The 23,113-nt window shown below is 41.7% G+C and overlaps 1 protein-coding gene across 3 annotated transcripts in view; it reads left to right on the top strand.

The window, feature by feature from the left end:
• Positions 1-23,113, top strand: part of SH3BP2 (SH3 domain binding protein 2) — a 61,438-nt gene that overhangs the window by 13,400 nt on the left and 24,925 nt on the right. Inside the window, exon 1 of one of the 3 annotated variants that reach the window (XM_033061264.1) lies at positions 11,707-11,772. The exons of 1 other annotated variant lie outside the window; for it this stretch is intronic. The gene's annotated coding sequence lies outside the window, so the exon portion shown is untranslated. Of the gene's footprint in view, positions 1-11,706; positions 11,773-12,191; positions 12,319-23,113 lie in introns of those variants that run through there. One more of the 3 variants, XM_033061262.1, reaches the window with a different exon arrangement.

Raw genomic sequence — 23,113 nt, 5'->3', positions numbered from 1 at the left:
ATAATTGATGCTAGTGAAGTGTAGCATATTTTGTGCATACTTGAGGCATCATTGCCAGAATGGCAACTGGTCTTAATTTCCTAATATCAACAGAAGGAGAATTTGTTTCCTTAGCTAGTTTGTTCCTCTCTGTATATATTAGTGGTCCACACCACTAATAAAAACATATTGGGTTCATTTATGGGACTCCATCTTTGTGTCATCTGCAAATTTTTCCATAGTTATTTTCTTTTTACTTCCACAGTATTCCATGATAAGCCTGACTGAACGCTTGTTGAAATCTTTCAGCTGGTTCTGAATCTGTGCACTTTTTGGTTCATTTGTATCTTGTATCACCCATCTCTATCAGGATGTCAAGGCTGAAACACTGAATACATACTTGTTCTTTCATTAGATTCTTTATCTATTTTTCCATTATTTCACCTGAGGTGAGCAACCTTTTTGTTTGTTTGCACAGATCTCCCCCCAATATATTTGCATATTTTTAATGTCGGCACAACAGTTGCACTCCTCCAGTCTTTTGGAATTTCACACCACCTGCTTTTAATGTTGTTAATGCCAAAAATTTATCAAGAAGTAACAGTAGCCAGAGGTACTCCACAGTCTGCTTTTTCACTATTCCTGGGTGCAAATAATGCAGGTTGGCTTATGTAAGAGTATCCCAAGAGATGCCTTTTATCATCATCTGACTTATTTGCTAACTTGACCGCAGTTCAACATCTTCATGTGGTGTGAGAATATCACATTCCTTCCTCCAAATATAAATTAGAACTCTTTAGTACTTCTGCATTTTCTGCATTGTTATCTGCAGATTTATAATTTCCTTTGACTAATGGGCCTTCTATGATAGCTGGGGCTTATTTTGCTCTTAATGCACGTCTAAAATTTCTTCTTGCTATCTTAACTTCACTCCCAGTTTCTCCTTTTAGCAGATTTCTGGCAGTCGCCCACCCCATGGCAGCCTGTTATGAAAACCTGTCTCTGACAGCTACAAAACAATCCTCTCAGGAAGGGGCTTCCTGGAAAAAAGGCCACTCACACATAGCAGGACCTGAGCTACCTGCAACCCCGAAGGCACCAGGGCTCGGTGATTGCTTGCTTAGACCATCTGTACCTGCATGGAAGGTTTTAGCTGTGGTGGAAAACATTTCTGTGATAAGCAGTGCACGTTTGGGTGGAGGGAATTTATGATGTTTAGGATATCCATGTGAGTGAGCTGCCTGTGGGTGCTGCTGGTGCACTGACTGCTCCCCTGAAAGCTGAACATGTCTTCAGCAAGGAGGTAACCAAGCCTGTGATGTCCAGAAAGCCTTGAGGTCAGACTGTGGGTTTGCCTGAGCCGGTCAGATCCGGAGAATGTGACATTCGCTGTAGTGTCTGTGACCACTGTGTCAGGGGAGAATGCAGAGGAAGGGCTTTTTGCACAGGCCACAGAGATTCAAAGAAGGGGAGGAAATGGCTAACACACCCTGCCTTCAGCACAGTAGCACTGGGCTTGGTGTGGTTCTTATAACTCAAGTATACTGATTATCAGTAGAGGGGAAAAGAGATAGAGCACGTGGACTTGTGGCACTTGTGGCTGTGAGTGCCAAGTGCCTTTGGAGGTGCTCTGAGCACTGGGGCCATGTGTGCAGCTGCAGCTCCAAGGACAGGGGTGCCTCATGCACCTATTTCATAGCTGTCAGCTCCTTGGGAAAGCTCAGGATAGCTTAAGGCATCTCAAATGGCAAAAAAAAATGCAAATTATCAGGTATTTGAATTAAGCCCATTGAGCAAGAGTCAGATTAATACACCATAATTGAGGAAGTTGAGATACTTTATTTGCAAATAAAGCTTCCTTCACAACCAATGAAACTCTAGGGAATGCACCCTAGTAATTAGATAAAGAATAGGAAGCTGCATTTGGGTAAGCTGAGCAGCTCTTTTGAACTATTGACCAGGCATAGGGCACTTTTGCCTCAACAGAGGCACATTGTGGCTGGTCAGGTACCTCACCTGGCCCCTGGCTGCTGCTCCTGGGGTGCAGGGCTTGTGTTATAGCTGCCCTCCCTGTGCAGAACTCACTGATGCAGCAGCTTAAATAATATTAGCCATTATGTGTGCAACAGGAAAGCCAAAATCAAGCCCTAGAACTCCACCACAAAGGAACATTACCCAGCTAGCTCACACAGAGATATTTCAATTTTGGTATATTAATATGGAGCTGAATCTCACTTGCTGTGTTTGATGCAGGACTCAGATATATTGAAATAATTGTTATTTCCAAGCCTAATGTTGGGCTTAGTTTGTTTGGAAAGGTAACATTTCTAGACTGCATGTCAAAATGTTGCTGCTGTGGCCACTCTTTTATGTGGTTTATTTTTAACCTACACAGGATATGCCCTAGGCTCAGATGCTTGCTCTATTTGCAAAAGCAGACTGTCCCAGCAGTTTTCTGTCTTTTGCACCACTGAGGCCTGAGTGTCTTTATGTAATTTATGCACATTAGTGACCACAGGGAGAGGGGAGTGTTAGCATACCTAGCAATGTGCATACACCATGGCCCAACATGAGGAAGGCATTCTGATATCATGTGTGCAAGGAGCTGCAGCACTCTATGGTTGTCCTTTATAAATTACAGCTTCTGTCACCTCGGTTTTGCTGTGCTTTATTCCTAATGTGAAGAGATATTTTGCAAGAGGAGAAAGAGGAAATTGCAAAGACTTTCTCAGGCACCAGTCTGTTCACATCAGAAACAGAAAATTGCTCTGCTTCTGCAAACACACCAGTTCTCATCAAGGCAAAATTATCTCCACTTTTCTGGAGGAGAAAATCACTGGAAATGTTTTGTGGCATCAGTGAGTTTTGTGTGAGCAGAAACAGAGGAGAAATGCCTTCTTAGCCCTCCAACATGTCACCAGATAATTCTGTCCTGATGCACTGGAGAAGATTCAGCTATGAATGGGGCTGAATAATTATTTGGGTATATTATATCTGACAGGAGAAGATTTCAAATTGCTTTACAAACAGCAAGAAAGTAACTTTCATAACACTTGGTGATGTAAAGCAAGGTGAAGGAAAATTTATATCATACTGAAAACATGTGGTTGGCCCAATTTCAGAAAATATAGGGCTTGGAAAAATAAATGAGCTGCTTTATCGTTGTACTAAGAGGAGAAATAATGATAATATTCAAAAAATTGAGAGAGAAACAAAATAAACACTGACTGTTTACAAATTAGAGATTAGAACAGCTCAAGCTCCTCAGATTTTTGGCAGCAGGAATGAGAGCTCACAGGCAAAGACAATTTTATGCTGCACTGAAGCTTTTGGTACCTTGTTTCACTGGTGGTGGGTAGCCCACATGTTTTCTAACAGCTTCCTATAAACTTCCAGTTTTTCAATTAACTGTACACTTTTTTTTTACCATTATTATCTGTTCTTGATATGCAGATAAATATTATAGTAGACCTGACTGACAGGCTTCAAAGATCAGATTACTGTAATTCCTCCTGTATTTCTTCTCCATACTGCAATGTTTCAGAATGCATGGTCCTGGCAGCAGCTCTGTTCTGTAACTCCACAGCATCTCTTGGGCTTGCTTATACTGATCCATCCTATATTATATCTAATTCTGCCTTAAGATTATGTGGAGCATGAATATAATAACTTTGTTTCTTATAAACCATCATGTTAATTTATGGATAGCAAAATTATCAAGAGGTGAGTCACAGACAATGCCACCCATGTCTCTCCTGTTTCCTTATTCTCAGTTCAAGGTTCTCCTATTTTCATTAGGACTGATACAGTTTGATGTTTAGACTTCTCTTGAAAATGCTGCATTTTGGATACATTCTTCAGCCTAAAGTGGAGTGTTGGGGTCTGGAGTCTTCTGAATTATGTTTGTCACAGAGTGTTTGCTCTTCAGAGCTAGACTGCAGGGTACCAGACAGCTTCCCCGAGGAGACAGCACTCCTTTGTTCAGTTCTGGCTGTGTTCTTGGCTTATTAGTTGAATTCTTGGCACAGTTGTTGGACAGATGTCCACAGTGGTCACAATCACAAGACTGTTTTTGGGTCTTCTGGTTGCTAGGTTTGGTTTCTAAGGAAACCCTTTTCATTGTCTGTACCCTTTTGAGAAATAGCTGTCCTCTCCACCACCTTTCTGAAGGGTGAGATGAGTTTCTACATAGTTCTGATCGCTCTCATCCTGATAGCATTGCTATGTCACAATAATTCAGTTATACCAAATCCATAGATATTTCTTATTTAAAGGTAAAAAACCCCAAAGTTCAGAGGTGCTACCTCTGCTGAGTTTTTACTGTTTGTACTAGCTTCACCTGAGTCTTGCAGGAAGCCCCAGCAAAATTCATGGTGAATGTACCAGGCAATGGATTGAGCCTGGTGAAATATGACACAATGACTCAGGTGCTGAGTCAACCTAAAGTTCAACTACAGAGAAATCAGCTGAGGCATTCCCATAGTGACAAGGAAACAATTTGTATAACATATTTTAAAAGCAGTGATGATTATGTAAGAATGTTTTTATTGGTCCTATGGAAGGTCCATCTAGCCCAGCATTTGTTTATTCCAAAACCTTCAAAGTGGTGAATGTTCTGGAGGGAGAAGTGTTATATTATTTTAATTGATGATGGGTTTTTCTGCTTGAGGTTTTCCCAGGTTCACTTAAAACCTGACTGAACTCCTAACATCCACAGCATCCTGAAGCAAGGAGATTTACAGCCTAACCACACAATCACTACATTTTGTGGCATTTTCCTATAGCTTTTTTGCAATGGGGTACCTTGTACTAAAAGGTTTCCAGGCTGTGAAGCTTGATGGATTTGTACTTTGGCATGAGACTGTTTTCAGATTTGTTCTTGATTCCCTTGCTAATAGTCACTAAATGTTCTGCTTGCAGTTTTACTATTGCTGAGTATTGAACCACCAGCTTTTTGGAGCTCTTACAACCCAAGCTCTCATTCCTCAGTTGTAATAACCAGCTCAGGACCCATTTTATTTGCTGTTAGGAAGATGTTTGCAATTATATGCTCTGATTAAGTCTCTCCCCACACCCAGAATTTATCTTTGCTACCCCAAGTAACTCAGCATCAGCACATTTTTTCATGTCCCTTCTTACAGTACATTTTGTATTATAGTACTTTTATTAGATTGTTTATGATTGTTATGTTGAACAACTTAAATGCCATGCCAGTCCCTAAGGAAGGAAAATGCCTTTCTTCACAGTGAAAACTCTGTTTAAATCCTGCCTTCTTTTTCCCATCTTTTTGCTTTTTTTTTTTTGGACATTGGTGATAATTTTCTTGAAAAGTCTTGAAAGGTAACAGCAATTAATGGGTTTTAGAAATCTGAATAGGCCATATGTGCTGGATCTCCCTTTTCACATGCCCAGTGACTCCTTCAGGGAACTTCAGCAGATTTACTTGTGAGGCATAAGTCTTTTTCCTAAGAACTATACTGACTCCTTCATAACACATTATTGCCTCTCCTAATTGTTTTACTACACTCTTTATTAATTCACTCTGATCCAGATGCCACGCTGTAGAACTCTGACTCTTGGAATGATTGAAGATAAATCACAATCACATTTATTGCCTTTATCTTCTCAGAAAACGCTACTTTTAAGCCAAAGGTTGTATGCCACAGTCTGACTATATTACCTTAGAACTCCTGGGAGAACACAGTCTTGTTCAGGTGAAAAGGTCTTGCATGGGAATTCCCCTAACTTCCTCAGAGAAGTAAGATATTTATTCAGTTTTTCTGTAATGCTCTCTTGTGATCTTATCTTCTCTGAGGCTAACTTTAAAGTTTAATCATATATTGACTCTACTGATTCCCTGGTTTGCTTCCTGCACTCAATGCATTTGAAAAAGGATTTACAATCAAATTTTATACTTCTTGCAAGTTGCTTTTGAACAACAGTTTTGGCCTATTTTACTTTGCTTTTAGGCCTTTAGATTCATTATTATGCATATGCATTGGGTTTTAAAAGACACTGTGATAGATTCCACATCCTTACAGGATGTAAAATAACTGCTCAGGTTTGCTCAGCTCAAAAGGAGGATTGTGGTGAGGATGCCTGCCAGGAAGATGCTAATAACAGTGTTAAAGAGAGTTAAAGTCTCCATGTTAACAAGTGTTTACAGGTAGCTATGGGAGCAACAGGGCAAACATAGCCCACGTATGAAGAAGGATTTGAGAAAGGGCATGAGGATATCATCAGGGTCAAAGGTAGGATGAGGATTATTCAGTGTCCTGTTGTTAGGGAGCCAAGTTGGAAATTGCCTGGTTTCCCTAGCAGTACTTGCCACCCACACCAGCAACTTCAGCTCCCTCCACCAGGCAGATGATGTCTGCAAGGGCTCCACGCTTCCTCACGCTGGAAGGGTTTTGGTGCTGCTGCAGCCTTCGACCCTGGGATGCTGCTCCTTTTGTTGTGCCCAAAATAAAGCCTGCTCCTGAGACATGTCTGCTTTCACATTCTCCAAATGATGATTTAATATCTATATCCTCCTACGTGGTACTGAAACCTGTAGCCACCAATCTTGCTGCTGTTCTTGCCTTCATCAGAACGTCTGCAGTTGGAGAGCTCTGAAAGGCAGCATTGCTACGCTGGATTTTATGTCTTGTCCTCCACTCTTCTTGGTGTGAGGCATCTTAACAAGACTGTAGTGGTGTGAGTAGTAATTTCCTTCTGGAAACTTCACAGCCATGTAAGTTATATTGCTTTGACAAGATGAAAATGTTGTTAGTCACCAGCAGCAGACTGGAATTGTTCTGATGATTTCCGTTACCGAGCAGTTTGCTGCAACAGACTGGAAGGAGTAGGAGGAGATCACAGCACAGAGCACTCAAACCATGAATTGTATCTTGGAGGTTTAGCACTGGGCTATTTGGGATTCTCTGCCCCTGCAGCTGAAGCTATCTTTTGTTTGCTCAGTTGCAAAAGTGAAAAACCAGCGCTTTACCTTGAGATGTGTTTCACTGCCACTAAAAACTTGGTGTTTACTGTCATTCTAATAATATGCTTAGAGTGAAACTGGTAACATTTGGATTTTAAGGAAATATTCCTTTGGAATATCTGATGGAAACAGATGTTTCTCACTGGGCTTGCCAGAGCACAGGTTAGCAGATGAGGTCATGTGGGAAAAGTTGGTACTTTGTGCTAACAAGGGCAGGCAAGTTAAGGAAAATACATTCTTTTTGTCTCAATAATGGCCTTCTCCTCACTTAATAAGTATAATCATGAGGATTGAAAATCCCAGCTAACCACAGTGTGGTTATTTCCTCTGAGAACTAGGGAGGTGACAGATTACTTTCTTGGAATTTTTATGAAACTCTGTTTTTCAAATGCTGTTCATGTTCTTTCTAGATATTTCATGCTACTGCAAAACACGTTAGTCAAATGGACATCCCTGAGTTTCCCATTACAGACCTCAGTAGATGCCAAACCCAAATTACAGCTGCTTTCACACAAGCACACTGAGAGCCAAGCAGGAGAGAGTGTTGTTTGCTGCAGAGAGGAGTGATACAATCTGCTTGCAAATGCAGCACAGGAAAAAAGAAATGGAATAATCTGTGATGCCAGGGACAGAAACGATCACAGACAGATCACATTACCCTTGTCCTGCACATCAGCAACCCTGTAATATTGAAGACAAGGAGGGATGTACAAGCTGTCAGCCAAATATGTTGAAGAAGTATTAGTGAGTTTATTTCCTTAAAGCTTCAGCCGGAAAGCGTGACAGAAACAGGCAAAATGCCTTCATGAAGCCTTGCTTTTTCTGGCATGCTTCCTCCTCCATAATGGATTGTTCTGTCTCTACAGGGATACAGTTGGGCCCTGGAATTGGTTATGTAACAAATAAATTGCAGTATTTGTCAGCATTAAAAAACAACAACAAAAAAAGCCAAGAAGGAGGTTGTATTTTTACCAAAGTCTTGGTAAAAGTCCTATAAACACAACAGAATACTGCTAATGAAAACATTTGCTCTTTTTCACATCTCTTTATCTTTGGAATTTAAACGTTTTTCAAGTTTCTCTGGCAATTCTAGTGAACAAAGAAAGAAAAGTATCCTCTTTGTACACAAATATATTGTCATTTTAATGCGTGCCTGTTGAGGAGAATGATCAGAATCCTTTTACCTCTTGGAGCCAGGAGGAAACACACCATTATTGATGTGTACTGCCCTGCTACTGAGAGGCCCCTTTAGGGCCCCTTGATAGTGTCTCTGGAGCCAGACTCGTCTGCATTCCCATGGGAGAGCAGTTAAAGAAAGAGCAGCAAGCAAAATCCGAAGTGAGCACGATTTTGGGATAAACAACAGCATGAGAAAGGCCTGAGCATATTTAAAGGTGTGTTGCGTATTTAGACAGGTCACCCAGTCCTGAACCCCACAGTCAGGACTCCTGTTGTCATCACAGTACCAGCTTTTAATCTGTCTCTTCTTTATTTCTGTAGTTATATCCTTCTCTGATGTTTTTCAAGCATGCTACAAGTATCTGAAATTTGACACAAATGCTTACATTCCTTGGGATTTAGCATGTTTCTGTGCTTTTTGGTGGTTTTTTTGGGTAGGGTAATTGGCAGAATACAAATAACCAAAACAAAAATGCCCAAGCACCCTATTCTCATTCCCACCCCAGGTTTGCCCTTTGGGTGCTGCCTGATTTGGTGAAGACAGCTTACATTGGGCTCCTTATGACTCCTTGTGCCACATGACTGAAAAAAAAACAAGGATAGAAACTTTCCTGGTGCAGCTGGAGCTCAAAGTGTGTAGTAAGCCATCACAAAGGGGAAATCAGGTATAAGCAGAGATTGTGCAAGAAACAAAAGACTGATGGCCTGTGGCAAACTGGGTCTGGAGGCCAGGAAATGACACTGGCCAAGTGTCACTTCAATTAGACATGGGAAGGCAACTACAACAAATAAACCAAGGCTTTGCAAACATTTTAAAAAAAAGAGAACCAGGAAGGAGGAAGCAGAGCCACAAGGCATTGAGGGACAGTGTCTTTCTCAGAATTCTAGGTGAGCTTGTTAATGAACTCACAAGTAAGTATTATCATAAGTCTGTTAGATTTGGAGTCTAGTTCAGCTAAAAATTACATCCTATTTTTCATGAGGGTTATGCAGATTCTATATTCTAGAAGAACAGAGGTTCTTGTAGTCCCTTCAATCTGATTTGCCATATGAAAATTTGAAGAAAAAAAATTATGAACGTGTAGAGATAAATAATATAAAACAGATTTTTTTTTCCAGAAGTAGACCATGTCAGACTAACCTGACCATTCTCTTTAATAAGAGCATTATAGATAGAATTTACTGATAAAATTAGGTTGGAATGTTTCCTTACAACAGCAGATTATTGTAATTCAAAATACTTGGATGGCTTTAACGATCACCAAGCCTGCCAGAGTTCAAGAAGCATTCAAAGAACGCTCTCTAGCACATGGTGTGATTTTTGGGGTATTCCTGTGCAGAGCCAGGAGCTGGACTCTATCATTCTTGTCTGGGTCCCTTCCAACTCAGGATATTCTGTGATTCCATAATTTCAAGAGTATGTATTATGAGAACTGATAAAACCTTCATACTTCAGTAATGAGTTATCAGTTTGAGAAAATTGAGAAAGAACAAGCTTATAAAATAACTATGATTTCCTGATGTTACACAAGAGTGATCCTAAAAAGTGCGGGGCACAGCTTTTCCAAGAGGAATGAGCAAGCCTCCAATTCTTCCCAGCTGGATCACTGCATGTAAATTAGGTCACACAAAACGATTAGCTTGTACAGAAGTAAAATTCAACTCAGAAGAGAGCCTGTTACCCTGAAACACAGTTTGTATCAGGGCATAGGCTTTGGTTTGGGGGTGGGGAATACTTTCCTTGCGGAGGACCAAGTGTGCCTTTCCAAGATGTTTGGCAGCCCACCCGCTCTGCTATCCAGTAATAACACTCACAGTCCTTTTAATGACGGGCTGTACCCTATAAAATGAAATCACAGAGCATATTCAGCCAACAAAGTGAAGGTTCCCCACACCTGCTTCAGCTTAATGCACTAATCTGCCTTCTCTAGAGACTGAAAGTTCTGGGTTTAGTCAGGCAGGAAAATAAATGCTGTAATTTCCACCAACAGTCAGGATGTTCTGACACAGAACTCACACCAAAATCGGTGGAAGAGCTACATTCAAACAGCTTTCCTGGCTGTGGTCTTCTTATGGAACTTGTGTTCCCCAGCCTGCCCACGGCTGCACACAGCTCTCACGCTTTGTGCAACAGAAACCTGAGGCTGGCTGCAACTGTGAGAAAGCTTAAGAAACTTCATTTTCCTTAGGTCCTGCCAGCGCAATGCCTTCTTCACACTCAGAAATGATCTTTCTGTTTTCGTAGAGACTCCTTCACATCCAATGGCAGGTGTTAACAGCACTGTGTTACAAATCAATGGTCATCACCAAACCCCATTTACAGCTTTAGTCAGTCTCTGTTGTACTTTAAACATAGGGATTTTCTTTTCACAGACCAAGACTCCTCTCTATTATATTCAGAAGAGGGATTCTCTTTGCTACTTCATACTACAAAGTTCTGTGAATGGCAAAGAGAAATACTAATAAATAGCATTGACGGGAAGTATTGCACCATCACCTTATTTTCTGACCACAGAAACTACTCTGCTACCATCATAAAGGTCAAAAGCTTTACAGCTAGGTTGAAGTATAAGCTGTGTAATCACTAAAGAAATCTGCTGCTTTGTATTCAAACAGGCCTCAGAATGACACACAGATCAATGTTTTAGTAATACTGCCTTATTGAGTGCTCTACTTTCATTTACATTCTCGGTACAAAAGTAAATGAAATTAAAACTGATCACTTTGCACCTCTCAGAATAGTAATTATTTAATAGCAATAATTTTTTTTAAATAGCAATAATTTTTCCAAGACAAAAAACCACATTTTAAGTTGCTGACCATTTAAAAATAGGTTTTCCATATTTTTTCTTATTTTGCTTCTACACACTTTTAAATGTAATTTTGATTTTTCACACCCCTGCTCATATCACGGAATAAGCTGAATCATTGAGCCCTGCACAGGACTATCCCCAAGGGTCACACTATGTGTCCAAATGCTTCTTGAACTCTGTCAGGCTTGGGGCTGTGACCACTTCCCTGAGGAGTTGTTCCACTGCCCAACCACCCTCTGGGTGAAGAGCCTTTTTACTAATATCTAATGTAAACCTCCTCTGACACTAAATGGTTTTAATTTATATGACAAAAAAAAAAAAAAAAAAATATTAAAAAACAACCCCAAAACTCTTCTTTTTTTACCTACAACACCTTCCCTCTCTTCCACCCCCAAACATCCTAGCCAGCCTTCCCTGCAGTGTGCCAAGCCTGGGGCAGCTCCTACACGGCTTCCCCATGGATACAGGACACCTGGGATAGCACCTGCATGGACACAGGATACCTGGGGCAGCACCTCCATGGGCTTCCCCATGGACACAGGACACTCGCACAGGAACGTCACCGTCTGTAGCTATGCTGTAACCTCCGTGCTCCCAGCCCCTGGTGCCTTCCAGGCTGGCTCCTGTGTCAGACCCTGCTTCCCGTCAGACAAGACCCGCTCCCAGGTCACGTTCTCTGGGCTGCAGCCGGGAGGTGGTGCAGTGACGGTCCCTGAGGTGTTTAGGGAAGACGACGCAGCACTCCGTGCCATGGTGTGGCTGGCACGGCGGTGTTCGCTGCCAGGTTGGACTGGAGTGGACTCAGCGATGCTGCGCCAGGTGAGGCACACCCGAGGCAGGGGCGCCGGCAGCGCTCAGCACCCGCAGCCCCGGCAGAGCCCAGCGGTGCCGGGGCTGGGGCCGGTCCTGGGGCTGAGGCTGGGGCTGGGGCCGGTGCCGGGGCTGGGGCCGGTCCTGGGGCTGAGGCTGGGGCCGGGGCCGGGGCCGGGGCTGGGGCTGAGGCCGGTCCCGGGGCCGGTCCCGGCTGACCCCGCAGTGCTGCCGGCCCCCCCCAGCAGAGGCCGCGCTCCCGGCCCGGCCGCCAGCGGCGGCTCCCGGGGCGGTGCCGGCGGGGCGGGAGCGGGGCGGGAGCGGGGCTGGGCCGGCCCCGGCAGGTGAAGGAAGGGGCGGGCGCGGGCTGACCGCGGCGGGGATGAGTGGCTGGTGCGGCGGTGGCGGCTGCCCGCGGAGCTGAGCCGGGCTGCGGCGGAGCTGAGCCCCTTCCCGCCGGGGGAGCGGGGCGAGACGGGAAGGGCTCCCCGTGTCCGCCTCTGCCGGCCCCCTTCCCGCTGCGGCGCTGCCGGAGGGAGCCGGGAAACGCCTGGGGTGAGTCCCGGGAGCCTCGGGAAGCGCCGGGCGGGCCCCGCGGTGCCGGGCGGGGAGAGCCGCGGGGCTGCGGCTCCCGGAGCGGCCCCGGGTCCCTGGGGAAGGGGTGATTGGTTCTGCGGCTCTGGGGGAGCAGCGGGGAGGTGACTCGTGTTCTGTTCCATGGTTTGATGCATTCGGTTCGGTGCCGCCTTGCTCACCCGCAGGTGGGATGGAGTAAAGTCATCGGTGTGAATCCTCCCGTGGGGAAAGGGAAGGCTCTTCTGGCGGCAGAAAAAAGGAGTAGTTGCTTTGCTTTGGAAAGAGAAGGATGAAAGAGCTGTGTTGCCCACTTGTGTTGAGCTGTGGCTTTGGTGTTGAGTTGGGAGCATCCGGAGTCATTGCCTAGCGTGCTTCCAGTGATGCTCTATATGTATTAAAGGATGAAGCAAGACTTTGTAGAGTTGAAACAAAAGGTACAAATGCATTGCGCAGCGGTTTTTTTAGTGTTCCTATCTACTTTAATCTGGGATGGCACCCCTGTCCCTTCACTCTAGGTATGGGTTTGGGTCCATCCGCAGGTGTAAGCGCTGTGCAGGCGGTGTGCTGTGCCTCTGGGAGCAGCAGAGAGCGAGGACACCTGGCATGTGCTGATTTAATTTGTCAACTTTTATCCCCAAGTGTCCAGTGCAAATTGGATACTGCTATCCCAAATGAATTGAGATAGTGGATAAGTGTTTCCCCTCCTACGGGGAAGGCCCGTCTGCTAAGACCGTTTTCTGTAGTCTTGGTGCTGACAAAGTGCAGGTGGGTCTGAACCAGCTTTGTGCTGTGTCTGAATTCATCATTACAGGTGCAGTAGTTCCTGAGCGCATGGCACAGTCTCCTGCTGATGTGTGCACTTGGTCTGGCTGTGCATTGAAGTTTCCTCTTGGAAATTAGTTGCATTAAACTGGTGTGTTTCTTACTGTGAGAAGCAATTTTCCACTTTATCTCTGCTCTAAGGAGAACTGTGTCACAGTTCATGAAATAAATCTAGACCTGATTAATTATACACCTCTTCTGTTTATTTTGGTTGTATTAGTACAGGAAATGTACAGCTGAAACCTCTGCAGTTTATTTCCTTCATGCACCTCTTTCACACTTTAGACAAAAGCAGAATTAACTTTCTATTTTTCTTTAAGGCATAACACACTTGTTTCCCTTCCTGATGCAGTGTTTTAGAGCCATCTTGCTGTTGCAGAAGAGCTGATTAATCGATACCCCTTGCCAATATTCCATTACTGAGGAGTCAGTACTGGGTCAGCTTGGTGGTGGGTTAAATACTGCTTCCTGTTTGTAATTTTTTTTGTTTTAAAATTTCTCAGCTTTCCATAAACTTTTCCACAAAGCATGACAGCTTCATGCTAAAAGGTCACAAAATAAAGAATTTTTTGAAAAAGTTACAAAGGAGGGACATGCAGAGATGACAGTTCTGGAAAGGGTTAGAGGGTTTGAAGTTATCAAAGCACACCAAGATAAGTTCCTGTAGAAACCTTGGGCAGGGCTATCTTGAGCAAGAATTCCTGTGTTTGAGGCAAATCTGACCAGCTGACTGTGAATCTCTGAACTCCAGCAGGGAGATGAACCCCTTGTACTTTGAAGACCAGATTTCGAATCTAATATTACTGCCAAAAAATTTAGTTTGCTTGCAAAAAATGCAAAATAGGGGGTATTAAAAGTCGTTTCCTTCTGTAATTTCTTGATTGAATGTGAAGTAGTCTCCTTTGACAGAAAACCAAGCAGCCACTTTGGTAATGAGTGCTAAGCAGACATGGAAATGCGTTAAGAGGTGTTAACTTGTTCCTTACAGCATTGAGACACAAACATGGATGACCAAAAGGCACATACATATTTATCGTTTTACCTGTAGGAAAAGTGCCTCTGACACCCAAACCTGGTGGTTGCAGTGTTGTTCTTTGCCCCACAGCCCTCAGGTTGCTGGTGAATTTATTGCTGTGCATTACAGGGGTAGAGAGGTGTGTGTTCTGACCTGACACCGCTGACTTTGTGTTGGTGCATCTTCCAGTCTGTTTGGCATGGGATGCTAGACAATGAGCAGCTTATGCTTTTGTCAGGCTATCCAACAGTTTCATAAGTTGTTTGGAATGTGCAACCCTGCAAGCATTGTGTCCATTAATTGTTTCTGGCTTAAGCCGTGATCTTAAAACTACTTGCAGATGTAAGTAATAACTCCACTGTTTGTAAACTTTTAGTTTGTGTTACTGAAGGATCAGGGTCTTGGCTTGTTTGCTACTTCTACTGGACCTTGCAGGAAGGTTCACAGAAGCTCAGACTCTCAGTAGCATTGATTGATAGGTCTGTAAGGAATGGTGAGGACTCCTGACAGGTACCAGGGAACAGTCAGAAGAAATTGGTTTTGTTTAGATTTAAAAATATTAGTTGATACAATGATTCTTCTATGATGTGTTTTGTCTTCTAATAGGGATTTTTTTATGGAAGGGAGAAAAGAACCTCTTTGATGTTTATTCCCTTCTTGTGTAGCTAAGCATTCCAGCTAAGCATTCCTCTGGCCTTTTTTTTTTTTTTTTTTTTCCTCCAAGGTAAGCTTACTCCACGAAGGCATTTCCTCATAACATTTTTTTCACAATTACCTTAGAACCTGTGCTGTAGTGGAACAGTGTTGGGAAAGCAGTTTGAGAGTGTAGGAATCAGGGGGATTTAAGGCAGCCTCAAAGGTGATCTGAGGCTCAAACATTTCTGTAAATATAATACTAATGGAAATGTATATTTCTTATACTGTTATCACATGTACATATGTCACTGTCTGTTCCTCCAAAATTTATGAACCATTGCTACTCTTGTTAATCAACACCCCTTTCCTCCTATCAACACTACTTGCTTTATGCTGGAATGACTGAATGAATTATGCCTCTGTGATATGTTGTGGAGAGATTGAAGGCACTGAAGTTTTGATCAGTATAATTAGACTGGGAATGGCTGTAAACTTTAGGAATCATTTATCATGTTATATATTACAAGCATATGTACCTCTGGTTTGCTTGCTTTAGATGACTAGACTAGAGCACATAGCAGAATTTCTCTACGTTCTGCTTTTTAAGAGCAATTTAATGTCTACAGTATTTCTTCAAGATCTGTTGGAAGTTTTTTTCAATCTTGTCTCTTCTCCGTACACTTCTATGTTTTATTTCCTAATTTTTCCTTACAAAGGAAGGGAGTTGAAGAGTCTACATTTCACCTCATGCATACAGGAATTTGAAAACGTTTTTTGAGATAAGGCAATAAATATTAAGCAAGGCAATAGTTAGGGGAGAGTGCAGGGACATGAATTCCTATGGAAACAAATCTAAGTGTTGTTCTCCCCCTATTGCAGCATGCCAGCATAACTGAAATAATCTATTTATTTTGTTTGTGTGCCAGCTCATTTCCTATAATGACTGAGTTCTTATCTCTTCCAAGGTGGTGTTATTGAAGTAGTTATGCATATCTGGATATCTTTGGCAGAAAGATACTTCAGGATGATGTACAGTGCAGAGAAAGAATTACAATCACTCAGAAAGCAGATCTTGGCAATACTTATGGCTTCAGCTCCTGCAGACTGTGATTTTAGGAGCAGAGAAGGGAACAGCTTGCATGCCCATTGAGAGGATTCCTCTTGTGTCCTTTTCCTGTAGTCACAGGCTGGTTAAACCAGGCTAATTCAGGGACACCTGATGTGTAGCTAGGGCTCTTCTAAAGTATTTTTGACAAATCTTAACTTCATGGAAAGTGGACATTCTGGATCTGTCTCCTAAAACAGCTGTACAGAACTGAGCTAGATAGATGGTGTGAAATAAATAAGAGTGGCTAAATTTAGGAATAGCTGCTTGCTGAGTTTTGTTGCTGGATTAACTTTCATGCCTGTAGTTGCCCTGAGGTAGGGAAAGTACACCTTTGCTTCCTTGCAGTCTTTTCTTTCTGGAAAAGCCTCAGGTAAAACTTTAAGTAGTCTAGGGAGGCCTTTTTTTCCATCCTCTTAATGTTTGAAAATTCTCACTGTTCAGCTGCTTATGGTTAAAGCTTTCTAGATTTTTATTTTCTTTATGGTAAGTTATAACATCAACTGATAAACTGTACATCATTAATCATCTATCATTAGAATCAGTTCTATCCTAATGGAACAGTAGGTACATTTGAATCATTAGGTCTGTTCTGTCTTACAGAAAATACACGTCTCTAATTCCAACCCAGCTCTTTTAGTGATAATTTGGCAAAGAAGGAACTTCCCAATTCAAACTAGCTTTATATCCTTACATTTTTAAAAGGTAAACACTTTGCTCTTTGATAAATGCAACCACTCTACTGTAGTTTAAAAAACCACAAAATTTGTTTTGGTCATGGTAAACCATTTCTTTGGATATCTTAGGGCAGGGATACAGGAGTTTGGGGCTCTTTTCTTTATATTCTGACTGACTAATTTATGTAGGTGGTGCTACTATGTATGGTAATGTGAGAGCACTTAAGGATGATTTTGTTAATTCCTGGTTATTCCTCATTACTCAAAGTGGATTTAGGTGCCCACAGAGACTTTCACTCACTTAAGCATTTAGAAAAATTAGTACCTGCACATACATTCAAGATCACTTTGTGAAAACTTTAGAATGGTCCATGTTACGATTATGGCTTTTGTTGCTTGATGTAGAAGAGATTGCAACTAAACTTTGTTAATTCATACAATATCTTGGCATGTGCGTACATGCACAAAGGACTCTGATATTCTTGTTTGTTTCACTGCAGGGACTATATTGCAATCCCCAAACAGGAAAATTATTGAACATGTTTGACCAAGACTCTTATTTCATTATCCCTACAGCTTTGCTAAATAAATGAGTGCTAGGGAAAAGCTGGGTTTATGCCTTTAATCATGAGCTCACCTGTAAGGACTCTTCAAACAGGAACTCTTTCATGCCAGATGTTTTCCTCTAAATATGAAAATGAAATTTCTGTTGGAGCTCATATGGGGGCAACAACTGAGTGAAGTATCAGTCTTAATTTTTTTAAAAATCTGGTAGCTATGCTGACTTTTGTTTAACCTCTTTTGGGGAGTACAAAACCTCTGAAATTTTAGAATTCCGTTGTTTCTGGCAGAAATACTGCACAAGTATGCAAAGGTCATGAATGAGAAAGAAGATGATGTCTGTATTTTAAGCAAGCATTTATTATTCTTTTTCTTCCCGTGTGCCTGTACTGTATATTTAGGCCTTTCCTGTGATGGGAAGGATAGCATGCACCTTTAAAAAAAACCTAAAAAGCTAAAAATCCCTCATCCTAGCAGCTTAAAACAAGCAGAGGAGCAGCAGTAATACATACACCAAAAATTTACTTAAATATGCAGTTCTTGGAGTTGGCTGTGAGTATTTCATGTTCTGATTCATCTCCTGTCATTTTTCACCACCAGGCTCAAGACTGGTTACCAAGCTCCAGTTAAGTGATTAGTCCCAGCTTGCTGTAGGAAAACAACCTGCATTTTGGAGTTTGAATGGTATTTGTCATTCTTGCTTCTGGCAGTGCTTGGAAAGAAAGGACTGGGAGGCAGTGGCACCAGTGTGCATGTCTGGAGCTGTTACTACCTCAGAGATCTTTCTTTGTCCAAGTGTTGACAAAAGAGAGGGGATGGGAAGTGTGCTGCAAGACTCGTCATGAAAGGTGATTTGTGCATAACAGACATGACTAAAGGCAAAAGATTTCTCATTTTGAAGTGCAGCCAAGTAAACAAGAGGAGAGCAAATTGTAGAAGGAAATAGGAGAATTTAGTATCTCTAGGCTTAGTACTTGTGTGGTCAAGAAAATGAAACAAAACCATACTGGGTGGTGGAAATGGAGTCTGCATGAATAGGTTCTCTCTCTTAAAGGACAAGAATGTGAATTTAGATTAGACTTCAGCGCACTGAACTTCCATTGTTGCTCGATGTAAATATATGTTCTTATTGTTCAGGTTAGCCAACCTGGAACTGCCAGCTGAGCTGCATCTTTTGGTATAACTCTGCTGTAATAGATGGAAATAAGGTCAGGTCTAGTTTAGCTGGCAGTATTCCTGTTTAGGTGAACCATGAACCTGTGCTGTGCAATTTAATAATTAATTGTTAAACAAAAGCAAAGCTTAATTCTAAATGCTCTTCAACTGAAATGACAGCTTCATTTTTATTATCATTGAGTTTTTCTTTTAACAATATGCAAAATAAAAAACAGGAACCCTTGGAGGAGGGAAATCTTACTTAACATGTCAGTTCCCACTTCCATGTTCAGTTCTTCTCCAGACAAATAAGCTTCCTACTCTCTAGCACAGCTTTACTCTGCTAAAATCAGTCACTGAGCTAACTTTGTCTTTACTAATGCAGCACTTCAGGGCAACATCTCAGATCCTGAAACAGATTTAATAAGTGTAAAAGCATGTTTTACTAATTTTAATTTTTCATAAAAAGGAAGTTTTCAATTAGTAATGAAAAAGGAAAAAGAGAGGTAGAATTAGAGTGTCACGAATACCTCAATCTTGTCCAGTGAAACATCTTGTATGACAAAAAAAAAATGGTTTTGTAGGAAGCTTGTTTCCTTGTTCTAATTTTAACTTCAGCTACTGTAGTGGTAGACATTAATCATCATTCTGGAAACAGTCGTTTTTACAAATACATATTTTAAAAAAATACTCGTTAGAATTAGCAGTTAGACTTTTATTTGTGGTTTCTTTCAATACCTTCATATTAATCTTATTGCAAATCAAAATCTTTTTGAAATGGTCCCTTATCTCATGTTTGATTAGCTCTTACTTGATTCTACAAGACTTACCATACTTCTGAACATCAGCTTGGGTGACTGCCAGTCTCTCTATTGGTGTACTTGTAAGACTTGTTGAAACTCTACTATAAAGTAAAAAGTTGTGGTTTAAATTCTATGTCCTTGCAAGTTCCACCTCAAAGTCTACCTAGTTCCCCTTAACTGCATCAGAAGTTGCACGCATCCAAGTGCTGAGGTTGGTGCTCAAACCAGACCATAGTTACCCTTCAGAGCTGGTTCCTGCAACCAAGCAGCAGAGTCTGAAATTATTAGCCTCCAATCTTGTGTGACAACCCTACAAAAGAGTAAATCATTACCTTGATGTTGCTTAAGAGTAATTCTGTTACAACATATCACATAATTGTTTCTCCTAGACCAAGGTGGAGCTCTGAGGAGGCTTCAGTTCAATGTGTGATGACTGCAGGACAGGTATTTCCTCAAATGAAGCATCTCTTATCTCAGAGCACTGTGGTGTGACTGAACATTGGGTTTGCATTACATGAAGTGTAATGTCTCCTAAACCTTTACACAGACCTGTAGTCATGCTGTTTTCACCAGGTTTGTGTACTGAAGTCAGCTTCTGTCATTTCCTTATACTGATAAAACTGTGCACCTTAAACACATGAGGTCATGTAAGAGCAACCCATCTTTCATTCTGTTCTGTACCTATTCCTGGAAGGATTAACTTTTTTTCCTTTTTTTTTTTTTTTTTTCCTGACAAGAATATAAAGAGAAATTTAGCACAAAGGAACCTGGACCATGAGCCTACAGGTAATACTGGCAGATGAAAGGCTTATAATTAGCTAATTCAAAACTGATCTGTAAGCTTGACTAATCAAAATAAGGCACTTTGAACTATGTTGGGTGAAAAAGTGACCTGACTCGCACAGCTGCTGAGCATCTGCAGCTGTTAATTGCTTTTAATCAGTCAGGCTTAAACATTCAAGCTTTCCACTGTAATTTTTCAGTCAGTTAATCAGACTCCACTGTGATGCCAGGTAGGCATGTTTCCAAAGCACTGTGTGTTTTCAGTGAGTGAAGTGGGATTTGTTTATACAGGCTTTTGTACACATTGTGAGGGGAAATAGAATTTCTGCTGTCACCGTGGGTGTACCACATACAGAGAAGGGGACAATCAGTCCTTTGACATCTCTGCTTGGTGTCTGGGAAAGAATCCTTACCTTCAGTATGTAACTGGAGACTTGCATTAGGACTAGGGGAATATACTCATCAGAATGCTAACCAGAAAGGCTTTTCTGAGAAGACAAAACACCCATTGCAGGTGGGGCACAGAAGTCTTGCTATGAGATCAGTAGTTTTCCTCCTCCTAAAGAGCTGGAAGTAGAAAACCACCTTGGAAAAAAATGAGGTTAATATACAACAGAGTTGTCATCCTAGGTTTAGGAGAACCCAAACAGATAATATGATGATGCATAGTCTGGCACAAATGTATTCCACTCCCACCATCCATAAGCTTGTGTGGGTTCTCTTGCTCAGGAGTAAATTAAGCATGGCAGACTGCTGGGATTATCCTAGATAAATACTTGCTGTGTGACTTTGCAGTGGGGGAGAATGGGAAATTTGAAAGGGAAAGAGGAATATTTTAAATGTACTCTTCGTGTTTAAACTAGGAGAAAAGACTTGGATTGCCAAACTACTCTCTAGCCACATAGAGGGAATTACTGTGTTTGTGGGAAGCTGTTATGGGAAGAACTCACAGCGAAATTCTTTTTTCCTTCACTACTCAAAGCCTCAGTGAGTCATCTGTCTCCTGCTCTTTTCTCCCCGCCTCTCCAAAAAAAAGAGAAAAAAAAAAAAAGAAAAAGCCCTTATTTCTGTCCCTTGGCAAATGCCACAGCTGTTGCGAGGAAGGCTGTAGTTCAGAATGCCACTGGTCCAAGTGTCTGAAGAGGCCAAGCATTGTCAGAAGGATGTGTGGATGTGTTGAATCTCGCATCTTTTGCTTTGAGGTGCAGATAAGCTTTCCCATAATGATGGAAACAATGCTGATAAGGTGGAATACCGTGTTTCCAAACGTACACAGGAGTGGATGGTACCAAAGTGATTGAGTCTGGAAGCTGTCTGTCATGTTGGCACAGTGCCTGCTGTGCCTCAGCTGCCAAGCTGTTTCTCCACAGCTCCAATGGCATCCCCATTCCTTCAGTGGAGAGCAGTTGTGTTTGTCCTCCTTTTCTGCTGGCTATTGGCTCCTCTGCTTCACTCACTGGTCCTAGAGGAATGAGAGGACTACCAGGAGTAGAGGATATGGCAGTGGGAGAGAAGGGTGTCAGTGCTGCTGATGCCACCTGTGCACTTGCACTCGGGGATTTGGCTCCCCTGCAGAATTGGGTTGGCAGGTGGCAAGGGCTTAGTGACAAATCTGTTAATTACTACAGATGTACTAAATGCTGTTCTAATGGGCTACAACAGTGTCATGGTATTTAATAATTACTTGGCAATTATTGCTGGGCAATTGACTCAGGAGTTGGGTCTCCTTCTGAGTTGGAGATTTTGTTCCAGGGAATGTGTCAATCACTTGATTGACAGGCTTTGCTTATTGGGAAAAAGACAAGCAGAAGGGATTTGCAGCAGTGTCTTTGCTGTGAGATCTAGCAAACAGAAGTATTTTTGGTTGAAACGCTTAGTTTGGCAATTTTACACAATTCTCTTCCCTCCCTGGAGTGTTCTCTTCCATTTTAGATAGCAGGAAACATATTAATTAGATGCTTCCAATTAGTCCTTGTTTCTGTGCCTGTACCATTTCTATCTTTCTACTCAGTATACCGCCTTATGTTGTTCATGCCCTGTAATTTGTATAGCCTTTAGGAGATAAAGTGCACAGTCTTACCAGAATTTTGTTCTAAATGTGCTTGCTGGTCTGTCTAATTGAGAAGGTATGTGGAAGAAACACACCTGACACATGAATCAGGAGTTTGAAGTGTCATTCTTACAGAAACAAAAGTTCTGAGAAAGCTGTCTCCCCACTGTCATTGGTAGTTGTAGCTATGGCTTCCTTTAGTTTCTTACTGTTGGAATTTTAGGGTTCTGAGCAACTCATAGGTAAAGACCAAAGATGAACTTGGCCAGATACTCAGGCATTAGTCCACAAAAAAAAGCTAATATAAACCTGATGTGTTCCTAATAATCCTGTGTTAAGAAGATAAACTGTATCTCTATTCACTATTTAACCCTGGTGACTTATGATCTGATGGGTTTATGTTGCATATTTCAGCAAAATGGCTTAGAAAAAGAGGGAGCTTGTGTTAGAATGAGAAGGGTTAATGATAGTGTTCTGTAGAACAGCCAAAATGTTAAATGAATGGCGAGTCTTGGGGAATAGGTTCCTTGTGATTTCTAATTTCATCTCCAGCAAAGTGGAATGAAAAATAATAAAGAAAAACAACACAGCATTCCAAAGGAGCAAAGCAAGTGAGCTCTAAAATTCCAAGGTATACAGTATGTAGAAAGAATTCTTCACCAGTTCTCCTGTCCTTGCTGACTGCAGGATTATTTTTCCACATCCAGTTAAACTGTAACTAGTGCAGTCTTTGTGCTTGGTTGTACCATGCCAGCTGCTGCTTCTCAGGTAGACTGCACAGGAGAGGAAGTGGCACTGGAGCAATGGATGCAACCCACAATGATTTTGTGATTATGTCAATCTTTGCTATTTTGTGATGATACCAAATATAGAAATTTTTAATGAAACTCTGTAGACAAAATTTTCCCAAGTATGTAATGGGATAATTGTAGTTTGAAGTGTTGAGATTATTAGGTTTTGATCTGTTGGAGATGTAACTGACAGAAATTGGAAATTAGCTGTGGTATCTTGGAAATGTATTTCATTGATATAGTGGCTTATTATTTAACAATAAGTGACTAGAATGCATAAAGGATTGTCACATCGCTTCTGGAAGACGAGGAGGCTTTTTGGACAGCAGTTTTTTAGAGGATAAATTGATCAGTCTGTATTATTTCATATACTAAA

This window comes from Catharus ustulatus, chromosome 5 (genome assembly GCF_009819885.2).
Source record: "Catharus ustulatus isolate bCatUst1 chromosome 5, bCatUst1.pri.v2, whole genome shotgun sequence".
NCBI lineage: Eukaryota > Metazoa > Chordata > Aves > Passeriformes > Turdidae > Catharus > Catharus ustulatus.
Note: the sequence above shows the minus strand (reverse complement) of the source record. Positions and strands in the feature narration are given on the sequence as shown.